The sequence below is a fragment of the Chlorocebus sabaeus genome, chromosome X, assembly GCF_047675955.1.
Source record: "Chlorocebus sabaeus isolate Y175 chromosome X, mChlSab1.0.hap1, whole genome shotgun sequence".
Taxonomy (NCBI): Eukaryota; Metazoa; Chordata; class Mammalia; order Primates; family Cercopithecidae; genus Chlorocebus; species Chlorocebus sabaeus.
Window position 1 is genome coordinate 134,761,363 of NC_132933.1, and position 15,868 is coordinate 134,777,230.

Genomic DNA, 15,868 nt, shown 5'->3' on the forward strand with positions numbered 1-15,868 from the left:
TTGTCACAAATGGCAGAATTTCCTGCTTTTTAAAGGTTGAATAGCATTCCGTTGTGTATATATACACCACATTTTAAAAATTCACTTGTCTGTTGTTTCTGTGTCTTGGCTATTGTGAATAACACTGCAAGAAACATGGGAGTGCTATCATCTCTTTGACATAATCATTTCATATCCTTTGGATATATACCCAGAAGTGGGTATATTAAATCAGTATTTTTAGTTTTTTGAAGAACTTCCATACTGTTTTCCAAAATGGCTGCATTAATTTACAATACCAACAGTGTACAAGGGTTCCCTTTTCTCCACATTCTCACCAACACTTGTTACCTTTCATCTTCTTGATAATAGCCATTATAACAGGTATGAGGTGATATCTCAGTATGGTTTTAATTTGCATTTCTCTGATGATTAGTGATGTTGAGCATTTTTCTTTCAAATACCTGTTGGCCATTTGAATGTTTTCTTTTGAAAAATGTCTATTCAGGTCCTTTACCCATTTTTAAATGAGGTTATGTGTTTTCTTCTTATTGAGTAGTTTGAGTTCCTCATATATTTTGAATATTAGCCCCCTAACCAATGTATGATTTGCAAATATTTTCTCCCAGTCTGCCCATTGTCTCTTCACTGTGTTGTTTCCTTAACTATGCAGAAGCTTTTTAGTTTGGTGTAATCCCATTTGTCTATTTTTGCTTTTGTTTCCCGTGCTTTTGGGGCTATACCTGGGAAATCACTGCCCAGACCAATGTCATGAGGCTTTCCCCCTGTATTTTCTTCTAGTAATCTTACAGTTTTGGTCCTTACATTTAAGTCTTTAACCCATTTTGAGTTTATTCTTGTATAATGGGTGAGGTAAAGGCCTATTTTCATCCTTCTGCCTGTGAATATCCAGTTTTCCGAACACTAGTTATTAAAGAAACTGTCATTTTCCCATTCTTGGCACCTACGTTAAAAATCAACCGAACCTGGTGGCTCTATGTTAATAAGCTCCTTGAAAGTGTCCTTTTATGCCTCATTGGTCTGAATCTTGTCATATGCCAACCCCTGAACAATCCTGGAAGCTGGGAGAATGCCATGTGCTAATTGGCTTAGGCTTGGGGTGTTGAACCTATTATTGTCAAAGGGGCCATTATTACATTTAGCCCAATGAAACCCACCAGTGATGTTAAGGATGGGTCAACTTCCTTTCACACTGAGGGAGGTGGGAACCATGCCTAAACAAAAGGGTCATCAGCCTCCATGATGGCCTCCAATGATTTCTGCATCCTGGTATTCCCACCTTTCCCTCATTGAATAGGGCTGAAATGTCACCAATCATATATTGCTGAAATGACAGTGTGTGACTTCCCAGCTAGGTTATAAAAAGCATCGCAGCATCTGCCTTGGATTGTTCCTTCTGGGGGAAGCCAGCCACCATGCTATGAGCACACCTCTTCAGCTCTGTATAGGGTCCCACATAGGAACTGAGACCTAGAGACAACAGCTTGCACCAACTTGCCAGCCATGTGCGTGAGCCATCTTGGAACTGATTTTTTTGTAGTGACGCCAGTGCCAGGCGAGCCTCAGATGACTGAAGCTCTGGCTGACACCTTAACTGCAACCTCATGAGAGACCCTAAGCCAGAACCACCTAGCTAAGCTTCAGAAAGCCACGAGAGAGGGTAAATGAGTATTGCTTTGAGTCATTAAGCTTTGGAGTGATTTATTACACAGTATTATGCAACGGGAACAGTGACTCTCAGTGGACACTGCACTGATTTCTTTTTTTAGATCCAAGGAATGCTCTCCTCCTTTCCTTTTCTTTCTAAATAATTGGAAGTGAAATGAATGCTTTTCAAGGAATCCCCCACCTTTAGTCCCCATTACTTTCACTTCTTCACTGAGTACGCAGCTACCAACCAAATACATTTTCTGAGGAATCTCACCTGAGTTGTTTAAAAATTCCACACTTCAGGCCACTGAGCATGGTGGTGCGTGCTTGTAGTCCTAGCTACTTGGGAGGCCAAGACAGGAAGATTGCCTGAGCTCAGGAGCTCGAGATCAGCCTGGGCAACATTAGCAAGACTCTGTCTCAAAAAAAATGTTTTTCACCCTTTCAAGTTGTGCACAGACAAGACTGGTATGGAAAACAATGAACTTGGAAGTTGCCTGAGTAAAAAAGTGGGAGTTTCTAGGGCCCATCCGAATAGCTGGCCTGGAGTCAGTCCTTAATGCACACAGGCTCTACCAGGTCTGACAAACACCTGTTCAACTTTACAAATAATCAAGGTAGAATAGAATTTCCCTCTAGCAATATGATTAAGCTGAAAAGGTTTATAACATTTCATTTACTTTTTCCCTGATTATAAACGTAAAAACTTTTTATTATAGAAAATATGGGGGGAAATACTGAAAAGAATAAAGAAGAAACTAGAAACCACCCATAATTTCACTACTGAGACTGCCATTAACATTTCTTCATTGCTTTCCTCATGCATTTTACTATAAAATTAGGGTATAAAATATATGGTTTTATATCTCACTTTTCCCTTTATATTCTAAAGCATTTTCTCATATGGTTAAATATTCCTTGAAAATACGTTCTTTCGAAGATGCTTAAGGTTTTATTAAATAAATGTGCCACCACTTATTTAGCCATGCCTCTAGGTTATTCCCAAGATTTTTCTATTACAGACAAAGCTGGGTGGACAATCCTTGTATGTTCATCATTCACAAGCTTCTGATGATTATTCTGATGATAATTCCTAGAATTAGAATTATTGGGTCAAGTTCATGACGATTTTCTTTTCTTTTTTTCTTTTTATTTTTTGAGACAGGGTCTCGCCCAGGCTGGAGTGCAGTGGTGTGGTCTCAGCTCACTGCAATCTCTGCCTCCTGGGGTCAAGCGATCCTTCCACCTCAGCCTCCCAAGTAGCTGGGACTGCAGGCCCATGCCACCACACCCGGATAATTTTTTGTATTTTTAGTAGAGATAGGGTCTCACGATACTTCTTGGGCTGGCCTTGAACTTGTGAGCTCAAGCAATCTACCTGCCTCGGCCTCCCAATGTGCTGGGATTACAGGAGTGAGTCACCTTGCCCCACCAAGTTCATGACGATTTTCTAAGGCCACTGATCCATATTGCCAAATTGCCCTTCAGGAAATCTTAGTGTTTGATGAAAGTAATAAGACTATTCATATCACAAAAAAAGTCTAATTTGTAAACGTGATTATCAACTTGAAAGGCGAAAATAGTATTGTTTTAATTTGCATTCCTTTCTTAGTTGGAAGTTGAACATTCTCTCTCACACATTTATTAACCATTTGTATTTCTTTTTTTGTGAAGTGTCTATCATATTCTTCAACTATTTTTTCCCATTAGGATTGCATCTTTTAAAAGAAACTAATTTTAAAAATACATAGATGAAAAATATCAAATACAGTGCAAAAATTTTCTCTGGTTGGTCATTTGCCTTTTACTTTTATTTCTGGTGTTTTTAGATGATCATATTTATGTCACTCTCTGCTTTATACTTAGAAAGTTTGTTACTATGTCAATATGATTTAAGCATTTGTTTAAATTTGTGTTTTTCTTTTAATCATTAACACACCAAGAACTTATTTTGTGGAATTGGTGTGAGGTAAGATTCTAACTTTTGGGCTTCTTTTTCTGATTTAGTCAACCAGTTGCCCTAGGAGAGTGTATTGAATGACCCCACAGGTAATGAATGCCTACAGGTGACAAATTTCCTCAATTTTTGTTTGTCTGAGACAGTCTTTATTTTTCCTTTACTCTTGAAGGTTAATTTCACTGGATACAGTTATGTGAGGGTGGTGTTTTTTTTTAAAATTTGAACACTTTAAATATTTTCCTCTACTTTCTTCTTGCTCATATGGTTTCTGAAGAGAAATCCGAGATAAATCTATTTACTTGTTCGTACTTTTCTTGCTTTTCTATAGGTAAGGTATTTCTTTTTTGTTTCAATTTTTTTCTCTTTGTCTTTGATTTTCTGCAGTTTGAATATAACATGCCTAGATGTGGAACTTTTGGTATATAACCTACTTGGTGTTATCTGAGCTTCCTGGATCTGTGGTTTGGTGTCGACCATTAATTTTGGAAAATTCTCAGTGGCTATTATTTCAAATATTCCTTCTGCTCTCTTCTGTCTTTTTTTTTCTAGTATTTCCATTATGTGTATGTGATATCTTTTGTAATTGTCTCACAGTGCCTAGATGTTTTGTTGTGTCTGTTTCTTTTTTCTCTTTGAATTTCAGTTTTGGAAGTTTCTATTGGCATATCTTCAAGCTCACTGATTCTCAGCTGTGTCCAGTCTATTGCCAAAACCAACAAATGCAAATGCATTCTTCATTTCTGTTACAGTGTTCTTGATTTCTAGCATTTCCTTTTGGTTGTTTAATCTTAGAGTTTCCACCTCTCTTCTTACATCACTCATCTGTTCTTTTTTGTTTGTTTGTTTTTGAGATGGAGTTTCACTCTTGTTGCCCAGGCTGGAGTGCAATGGTGCGATCTCGGTTCACCACAACTTTTGCCTTCCGGGTTCAAGCGATTCTCCTGCCTCAGCCTCCCGAGTAGCTGGGATTACAGGCATGCACCACCACACCTAGGTAATTTTGTAATTTTAGTAGAGATTTGGTTTCTCCATGTCGGTCAGGCTGGTCTCGAACTCCCGACCTCAGGTGATCTGCCCGATCTCAGGTGATCCTCCCAAAGTGCTGGGATTAAAGGCATGAGTCACCGTGCCTGGCCCATCTGGTTTTTTTCTTTTTTTCTTTTTTCTTTTTTTCTTTTTTTTTGAGATGGAGTCTCACTCTGTCACCCAGGCTGGAGTGCAGTGGCACAATCTCGGCTCACTGCAACCTCCACCTCCTGGGTTCAAGTGATTCTCGTGCCTCAGCCTTCTAAGTAGCTGGGACTACAGGCACGCACTACCATGCCCGTCTAATTTTTGTAGTTTTGGTGGAGATAGGGTTTCACTATGTTGGCCAGGCTGGTCTCAAACTCCTGACCACAGGTGATCTGCCCGCCTCGGCCTCCCAAAGTGCTGGGATGACAGGTGTGAGCTACCACGCCTGGCCTTAATCATCTGTTCTTATGTGTTGGTGACTTTTTCCATTAGAGCCCTAAGCAAATGAATTATAATTGTTTCCAATTTCTGGTTTGATAATTCAAAATTTCTGCTGTATCTGCATTTGGTTCTGATGCTTGGTTTGTCTCTTCGGACTGTGTTTTTTTGTGCTTTAGTGTGGCTTGTAGTTTTTTGTTGAAAGCCACGCATGATGTACGATGAAAACAACCAAGGTAAATAGGTCTTTAGTGTAAGGTTTTATGTTTATCTGGCTGGGACTTAGGCTGTGTTTACGGTTTGCTGTAGCAGTAGGTGTTAAAGGCTAAAATTTTCTCTCGTGTTCTTGTTTTTGTCTCCCCTGTTGCCTTTGTGTTTTCTTAGAAGCTTCTTTAATAAGGTCTGAGACATGTAGTTCTTTCAGTTGTATGTCTTACTATTATACAGGAGCCCTAGTAATGTGGTGGTAAAGTTTGGGAAGAGGGGAAGTGTTCTATAGTCCCGTGATTAGGTCTCAGTCTTTCAATGAGCCTATGCCTTTTGGCTGTGACCTCCACAGTTGCTTTTCAACAATGCTCAGTTCTGCATAGTCTCCCTGAGGCTCTAGTGTCTCAGTTAGACACCTAAGACTCAAGGTAGCTATAAGCACACCAGATCTCCTCATAGCCTGAATCTTTTCATATTGACCAGTGCATTCTTTTCCAAGGCAGGAGCCATAAGAAATTTTCCATTTTGGTTGCTTTTCATATAAGTTGAAGAATGTGATTAAGGGATCCATTCAGCCATATGCAGATAGTATACTAACTGTACCAAATGGCAGATGTTTATTCCTTCCCATTAATTAGAATAAAAATCCTGTGGAAAGTGAAGGGTTGGAGGACATTGGGTAAATTAATCCATGGTTTTTCTGATACTCTTTAAGATAATTTGAAGTTGCTGCCTTTAGAAATGCAAACTGCCTTGTACTATTTACATATTTTATGTGGGAAGTGGCAGGTTTTAATTTTAACTGCATACCACCTTCTCAATTGTTCCCTGAACAGAGTAGAAACTTAGAGAAAATTGTATGGGAAAAAAACAACACCTGATAATAAAACTGGGGACTGAAATGAGTTTAAAGTTCAAACAAAGTGCATTCCATAGCTGGCACAGTCTATAATCCATGCACATTTGATCAGGAAAACTATATGATCTTTTATAGTGTTTTTGACTGCCTGGGTTGACTCAAAGCAAGGAAAATTCATTCTTGAAGAAAAAAATGAGTAGACTCATGATATGCAAAAGGGATAATGCTAGGGTTTTTATGAAGTTTTTTCCATCTGATATAAAATTCTTTAAAAAAAGATTGGTTTTATGCTTTGGCTTTTCTTGGTTTTGTGCTTTGGAATCAAACTTACCTTCTATTTAAATCATGCAAAGGGATGTTAAATGACAAATGACAGATAAATTTAAATATTCAGCCACAAAAAAAGCCTGAAAGGAAGGATATCTTTTTTCCTTTACATTGGCCAAGTTCCTCTGCCTGAAACTTCATAAATTGAGGTGCTGGACTTTGAGCTGGGGCCATACTCTTGGAAAACCTACCTCATCACTTTAGGGCTTGCTTTCTTTGGGTCACACTTATGGACATTATACTTCTTCCATTAATCTCTATCATCAGATATTATATGAGTCAAAATAGGATAGACTATACTGCAGCAACAAATAACCCCAATAGCTCAGTGATGTACACAATAAAGGTTTGATTTTTGCTCACAATCTGATGCAGGTCTGTGAATTCTCCTTGGCGGTTCTAATTCAACATTTACTGGGATCTGGGCCATTTTCATCTCGCAATCCATCATCTTCGAGTTTGAGTCCTTTATGGACAAGAGAGAGTGGTGAACTCACCACTACAGTTAATTGCGGTATATATCTTAGGAAGAGCTGGAGATGATGCCTAAAGGAGGCATAACCAAGATCAGAGCGTAGCTCACCCACTAAAATTTCCCATTCTTTAAACTTCAATTAGTATGAGTGAATACTTTTCCCCAAACTGAGATTTGTGCTAAGAGCATGAGCAAAAATTCTAGCAGCCACTCATGTCCCTTATTTCTAATGTTGCCATTGGTGCTGGGAGAGAGAAACACAACAGCAAAGACAATATTGCAGGACATACTACATGAAAAATTACATGACCTGGGAAACCGGGATGTGTGCACTATCATAGGAGAATACATTTATCTCATTCATTTCATTGTGAGTACCATTTTCTTTCCAGTTAATTATTACAGTGGAAACTGCATTTCTCTCTCTAGCAAGAGACTTTCCTCTTAACCAATCTTGCTCTCACTTTCAAAATGTTTTTGTTTTTGTTTTTGTTTTTGTTTTTTTCCGTGGGCTTCAAGATCTTAATTTGGACAGTAAAATTGGAATATCTTCTCTTTGCATTTTGCCTCCAACGATCCTCAAGGCCATGTGGATGCCCATGACTGTTTAGGCAGAAGTCACATACAAGACAGTGCAAAAAAGAAGCCCCAAGGTGATCATTTCCAGTGACTCTTTTTGTAACATGCTGTCTCGATTCCTGGTGTGTAGCTGTACTTTTGTGACAGACTCTTAAGTGCAGAGCACCCAGGCTCAGGTCTGGGCCCCCCGGGCTAGTGTATGTGAACAGATGTGTGCAGGCCTGGATATTTTTCAAGACTCACACTAAGCATTTCTTTCTGATCAAGGGCTGATTCACAAGAAGCTCAAAGGTAGTTTTAGAGACAGCAGGAGACACTTCATTCCAAAGTGTGGCAAAATATGCCCACTTGCATATTCAAGGTGGTGCCATTTTGTTTGCAATTATTGGAATGTGTTGGCTTTTAAAAATTATGGTGCAAGGGAGAGCAGTGGATCTCCCAGCACGGAGGTTGAGATCTGAGAACGGACAGACTGCCTGCTCAAGTGGCTCCCTGACCCCTGAGTAGCCTAACTGGGAGACATCCCCACTAGGTGCAGACCGACACCTCACACCTCACACAGCGGGGTACGCCCCTGAGACGAAGCTTCCAGAGCAAGAATCAGACAGCAGCACTCACTGTTCAGCAATATTCTATCTTCTGCAGCCTCTGCTGCTGATACCCAGGCAAACAGGGTCTGGAGTGGACCTCAAGCAATCTCCAACAGACCTACAGCTGAGGGTCCTGACTGTTAGAAGGAAAACTAACAAACAGGAAGGACACCCGCAGCAAAACCCCATCAGTACCTCACCAGCATCAAAGACCAGAGGCAGATAAAACCACAAAGATGGGGAAAAAGCAGGGCAGAAAAGCTGGAAATTCAAAAACTCAGAGTGCATCTCCCCCTCCAAAGGAACGCAGCTCATCGCCAGCAACGGATCAAAGCTGGACGGAGAATGACTTTGACGAGTTGAGAGGAGAAGGCTTCAGTCGATCAAACTTCTCAGAGCTAAAGGAGGAACTACGTACCCAGCGCAAAGAAACTAAAAACCTTGAAAAAAGAATGGAAGAATGGATAACTAGAATAATCAATGCAAAGAAGGCCATAAACGAACTGACAGAGATGAAAACCATGACACGAGAAATACGTGACAAATGCACAAGCTTCAGTAACTGACTCGATCAACTGGAAGACAGAGTATCAATGACTGAAGATCAAATGAATGAAATGAAGCAAGAAGAGAAGTGTAGAGAAAAAAAAAGAAAAAGAAATGAACAAAGCCTCCAAGAAATATGGGATTATGTGAAAAGACCAAATCTACGTCTGATTGGGGTGCCTGAAAGTGAGGGGGAAAATGGAACCAAGTTGGAAAACACTCTTCAGGATATCATCCAGGAGAACTTCCCCAACCTAGTAGGGCAGGCCAACATTCAAATTCAGGAAATACAAAGAACGCCACAAAGATACTCCTCGAGAAGAGCAACTCCAAGACACATAATTGCCAGATTCATCAAAGTTGAAATAAAGGAAAAAATCTTAAGGGCAGCCAGAGAGAAAGGTCGGGTTACTCACAAAGGGAAGCCCATCAGACTAACAGCAGATCTCTTGGCAGAAACTCTCCAAGCCAGAAGAGAGTGGGGGCCAATATTCAACATTCTTAAAGAAAAGAATTTTAAACCCAGAATTTCATATCCAGCCAAACTAAATTTCATCAGTGAAGGAGAAATAAAATCCTTTACAGACAAGCAAATGCTTAGAGATTTTGTCACCACCAGGCCTGCCCTACAAGAGATCCTGAAGGAAGCACTAAACATGGAAAGGAACAACCGGTACCAGCCATTGCAAAAACATGCCAAAATGTAAAGTCCATCGATGCTAGGAAGAAACTGCATCAACTAATGAGCAAAGTAACCAGTTAATATCACAATGACAGGATCAAGTTCACACATAACAATATTAACCTTAAATGTAAATGGACTAAATGGTCCAATTAAAAGACACAGACTGGCAAATTGGGTAAAGTGTCAAGACCCATCAATTTGCTGTATTCAGGAGACCCATCTCACATGCAGAGACACACATAGGCTCAAAATAAAGGGATGGAGGAAGATCTACCAAGCAAATGGAGAACAAAAAAAAGCAAGGGTTGTAATCCTAGTCTCTGATGAAACAGATTTTAAACCATTAAAGATCAAAAGAGACAAAGAAGGCCGTTACATAATGGTAAAGGGATCAATTCAACAGGAAGAGCTAACTATCCTAAATATATATGCACCCAATACAGGAGCACCCAGATTCATAAAGCAAGTCCTTAGAGACTTACAAAGAGACTTAGACTCCCACACACTAATAATGGGAGACTTCAACACCCCACTGTCAACATTAGACAGATCAACGAGACAGAAAGTTAACAAGGATATCCAGGAATTGAACTCAACTCTGCACCAAGCGGACCTAATAGACATCTACAGAACTCTCCACCCCAAATCAACAGAATATACTTTCTTCTCAGCACCACATCGCACCTATTCCAAAATTGACCACATAGTTGGAAGTAAAGCACTCCTCAGTAAATGTAAAAGAACAGAAATTATAACAAACTGTCTCTCAGACCACAGTGCAACCGAACTAGAACTCGGGACTAAGAAACTCAATCAAAACCGCTCAACTACATGGAAACTGAACAACCTGCTCCTGAATGACTACTGGGTACATAACGAAATGAAGGCAGAAATAAAGATGTTCTCTGAAACCAATGAGAACAAAGATACAACATACCAGAATCTCTGGGACACATTTAAAGCAGTGTGTAGAGGGAAATTTATGGCACTAAATGCCCACAAGAGAAAGCAGGAAAGATCTAAAATTGACACCCTAACATCACATTTAAAAGAACTAGAAAAGCAAGAGCAAACACATTCAAAAGCTAGCAGAAGGCAAGAAATAACTAAGATCAGAGCAGAACTGAAGGAGATAGAGACACAAAAAATCCTCCAAAAAATCAATGAATCCAGGAGTTGGTTTTTTGAAAAGATCAACAAAATTGATAGACCGCTAGCAAGACTAATAAAGAAGAAAAGAGAGAAGAATCAAATAGATACAATAAAAAAAGATAAAGGGGATATCACCAATGACCCCACAGAAATACAAACTACCATCAGAGAATACTATAAACACCTCTATGCAAATAAACCGGAAAACCTAGAAGAAATGGATAATTTCCTGGACATAGGTGGGAATTGAACAATGAGATCACTTGGACTCTGGAAGGGGAACATCACACGCTGGGGCCTATTATGGTAGGGGGAGGGGGGAGGGATGGCATTGGGAGTTATACCTGATGTAAATGACGCGTTGATGGGTGCTGACGAGTTGATGGGTGCAGCACATCAACATGGCACAAGTATACATATGTAAGAAACCTGCACGTTGTGCACATGTACCCTAGAACTTAAAGTATAATAAGAAAAACCGAAAAAAAAAATGCAAGCATTTTATATACAGGCAAGAAATTCATATTAAATCTTTATACAGATTGGTTTGAAATTCACTGCTTTATTTTTTAAAATTTACTATTAGTATTATTATTATTATTATTATTTTTTTTTTTTGGAGACAGAGTCTTGCTCTGTTGCCCAGGCTGGAGTGCAGTGGTGCAATCTCAGCTCACTGCAAGCTCCGCCTCTCAGGTTCACGCCATTCTCCTGCCTCAGCCTCCCGAGTAGCTGGGACTACAGGTGCCCACCACCATGCCCAGCTAATTTTTTGTATTTTTAGTAGATTCGGGGTTTCACCACGTTAGCCAGGATGGTCTCGATCTCCTGACCTCGTGATCCGCCCGCCTCAGCCTCCCAAAGTGCTGGGATTAAGGCCTGAGCCACCGCGCCCAGCCATGACTGTTTGATTAATCAGCTGATAAGACACCGGGTAAAATCCTGACAATGTGAACACATGATAAGGAAGCTTCAATGGAACAGAGAAAGACTGTCAAAGGGGACAGAAAGGTCTTGGCTGTGGAAAGTTCCACCTGTCTTTGTAGGAAGGAAGATGATGGAAGACTAATCCTGTCAGACCAAGAAAGAAGACCCATTTAACAAGTTAGTGACATTTTCTTCCCAGAAAGTACGGAATGACTTCAATAATCACAGTCATATATTAGCCAGCAATTGTTCTTGGGTCAATTTTTCTTTCGCCAACATTGCCTTGGATGTAGATGATGCAGGAGGGCACCCAGTTTCCTCAGGACTGTGCCGTGGTGTCTGGTACAAGGAGAAGGGGAGTGGGGGAGGAAGGGGAAAGAAGATGAAGTGGCATGGGAGGAGGTAGTATGGCAGAGGCCTTGGGGCATTCTCAGGACTCATGAGTGCGGTTTCAGAGAGCCTGGTCCCATACACAGGGCTTCACTCCCAAGGTCCCAGTCACTTAGGCCAGGGAAGGCCGAAGCCACAACCATGAACTTTTGTATATGGCAGGGCACCCCTTGGACAGCCAAGAAGCTGGAAGCCAGGGGCCATCACAAGGAGAAGCCTCCTCACCTCAAGGGAAGAAAGGAAGGAAATGCATACCCCAGCCTAGAGGAAGGAGTCTAGCCCTTTGTCTCCTACCCCATTTCTACCTCTGGTGCTGGAGTAAATGAGGGTATGATATGGCATTGGGACGCTGGGACATGTGCTGAGAGAGGTGTTAGTGAATTTTCAATGTCAAAATTCTGCTGGGTTGATTCTTAGAGCCCCTTTCTGCCACTCACATTTTTTGTTAAGGCAGCTTAGCAGCACCAACACCCTTCACACACAACCCAAGGGTGCATATGGTCCTCGCGGCTGAGAGGTCCAGCTTCCTACTATAGGCTTCTGTTCTGACACAGCCCTCCCCGTCCCTCCCTAAGTAGTCCAGCTCACTGGCTGGACCTCTTAAACTTGCTGCTTGTTAGGTGACTCTGGACCTCAGGTCCTGCCATTCCAGGCTTCCCTCTGCAGAAAGGGAACTCTGCAGTGTAGAATTTTGGCAAGTGCATGCTCGTGAATGCAAATGTATCATGAGTGATGGGATAGAGAGAAAGAGGAACAACTAGCTAGACTGGCTGGGACAGACAGACCAAGAAAGAAGGGAGTGGGGACATGTGTGTGAGTGTTTGTGTGCATGTGTGTGTGCATCTGCTTGTGTGTGTGTATGTGTGTGCTGAGGGAGAGGACAGAGTACTAAGGGTAGAGAGAAGCATGAGCAATAGAGTTGGACCAAGCAGAGCTCTGTCCTTGTCTTGGGTTTTGAGATCCACTCTGTGTGGGCAGCTAGAGGTGGTCAGGAGGTGGGAGACAAAGGAGTGAACCAACAGATGCTGCTAGAAGGGAGAGATGGGCAAGACAAGGCTACCAGAGGGCTGGACCAATGTGGCCAGGACCTGGGGGTTGTCTAGGGGTGGGAGAGTGGGGATAAAGGTCTGTAGGACTGGGACCTCTGGAACTTACTTCCCTGATTTCAGAAACTCCTCAGACCATAGGCTGCACTTTGGGAAAATTCTTCTCCTTCTTTCCCCCTTCAAGGTCCTTGTCTGTTTAACCATGTCTTACCTGCCAAGATCAGCTTGGGAGGGGAAGGGGGTCCCTGGCAGTATGATTTGCCCCACATGGGAGAACTGCTGCAGGGCCATGGCTGTGCAGGAGCTAGGGCTGAGGGTTGTGTAGACAAGGAGCAGAAACCAAACAGGGCTACCATTCTTGAAGACTTTTTTCTTGCTTACTAAAATAACTTTTTTTTGCATGTTCTTGTTCACTGTTCTCACCTACTCATTCTTCAATGTAAATTTGAGAGCCAATCTGTCAAGTTAAAACAAATCCAATGGGATTTTGATTGCAATTGTATCAAACCAATATATTACTGCATTTCATTAAAACTGAATTTGACTAAATAATTAAGAACCAGACAGAAAAGACATTTTTGTCATTCATTTATTCATTTCCCCAGTAATACATATTGTGCACTTACTATGTGCTAGGAAAGTGGTCCCATTGTCTAGAGACATTTGAGGAAATGGAAAGGGGAAGGCCAGTCTCTGTTCTCCCACCACCCAACTCACTTGCCTCACCCTAAAACCAGCCCTGGTAGGGCCTTGTTGTCATTAAAAAAATTGATATTATCTTCATCACGGATTTTTGCATTGATTTTAATTTTTTAAAATATTGCATTAAAATATTTATCTCAATGACTGAGTTTTTTGGCATCCCTTTAAAGTTTGCATCCGAGGTGAGTGCCTGATCCCTAGCCCTGGGGAAGGTGAAGTCATGGAGGGATTAGCAGCAGGGCAGCAGTAAAGTGCGAACATGAGCATAGACTTCCCAGGGAGCCAGGAGGACTGAGGACTAGGAGTGAGAAATTTTGTAACTCAGCTCAACTCCTAAACAGAATAAAGCAACAGTTCTTCACTACATTATATTATAGAAATATGGCTTCTCTAAATGGCTGCCCCACCACAAGTGTGGTAGGTGGCTCGCAACTGAATAGGAGGAGGGCACAGCATGGGTATTGCCATCCTGAAAGGAGTGTCTGCACTGTCCCACATGGGATCAAATTGCCACATGTGGTTTTGAGCACTAAAAATATGGTTAGTCCAATAGGTGTAAGGTTCACACTGGGTTTCAAAGACTTAGTATGAAAAATAAAATGATCATATAGCTTATTCAAAATTCACTTTTATACTGATGACCTATTGAAATATTAATATTTTGGATATATTAGGCTACATAAAATACATTATTAAAATGAACTTCATCTGTTTCTGTTTCTTTTTAAAATGTGGCTACTAGACAATTCTAAAGTGCATATGTGGCTTGCATTTGTGGCTCATACTATATTTCTAGTGGACAATACTTGTTTAGGTGGTATGAGGGGATATGTCCTTGAACTCAGGCAGTGGCTCCGATCACCCACTGATGCTCTTCCTCTAACTTCTGCCTCTCTGGCTGGGTGTTTAGCATGTAGCCTTTACAAAGATGTCACTAACTAGGCTGGCATAACTCAGGGCTAACAGGTATTCAGGGATGGTAAGCATTATGGCAGTGGGGGAGGGCACTGGAGAGTGGTGGGTGAGGTGTAGTGGATGTCCTTTTTGACCTAGCACCTTTGAACATCTTTCTTTTTTTTTTTTTTTTTTTTTTTTTTGAGACGGAGTCTTGCTCTGTGCCCCAGGCTGGAGTGCAGTGGCGCGATCTCGGCTCACTGCAAGCTCCGCCTCCCGGGTTCCCGCCATTCTCCTGCCTCAGCCTCCCGAGTAGCTGGGACTACAGGCGCCTGCCACCACGCCCGGCTAATTTTCTTGTATTTTTAGTAGAGACGGGGTTTCACTGTGTTAGCCAGGATGGTCTCGATCTCCTGACCTCGTAATCCGCCCGTCTCGGCCTCCCAAAGTGCTGGGATTACAGGCTTGAGCCACCGCGCCCGGCCTGAACATCTTTCTTTTATTTGGAGAATGCCCCATCTTTTAAGTACTATCTCCCACAATGGAAGAAAGAGTCTCACTTTCCTGACCTCCTTTGCGGTTAGACACCAGGGCTCAGCCAGTAAAATACATGCAGGTCAGCATTTGACTTGGAAGAAGCCAGTGTTACTGCATGGAATCCATCAGGGTGAGTGTGGCAACAACAACCTCCAGAGGCAGCAAGGTTCAGCATCAATGGGTGGGTGGTGCCAGCTGTTGTGATGGTGCCCAGAAGGTGGCAGAGGTGTCTCTACTGGACCAGCCCTTTGGTGAGATTTGTGAGTCTTGTTCCTTACCACACAGCCTCTAAACTCATTCTCTGGCTTTTCAGAGATTCTCTAGCCTTCAAAGTTTTTCTTAGCTAGAATGGATTCTACTGTCTGCAGTTAAAATCCTGACTGATATACACAGTTTTCTATACTTGTTTATTAGTCCCCAAGTACACAAATTATGCTTCAAGCAGTGAACAACTCCTGCTTAAAGACCTACCTTGTATTCTGCACTGTGATAGCAGCTGGAGGGATTCAGAAAAGTATGAACCTTGGTTGCCTTGCTCCAGTAACTCACACTGTTGATGTGTGGTGATTGGCATCCTGGTGCCAAAGTCTTCCCCAGGGGCGAGAACAGGTTCTGACTCCTCTCCAGCTTTGAGCTACATTTAACTCTTCAATTTGAATTCTCTAGTATAATTAACTGCCTGCCCTCTTTCTTTGTTTCGTTTTCTCTCTCTTTCTTTCTTTCTTTCTTTCTTTCTTTCTTTCTTTCTTTCTTTCTTTCTTTCTTTCTTTCTTTCTTTCTTTCTTTCTTTCTTTCTTTCTTTCTTTCTTTCTTTCCCTCTCTCTCTCTCTCTCTCTTTCTTTCTTTCTTTTTCTTTTCTTTTTTTTTCTTTTTTTCTTTCTTTTTTTTTT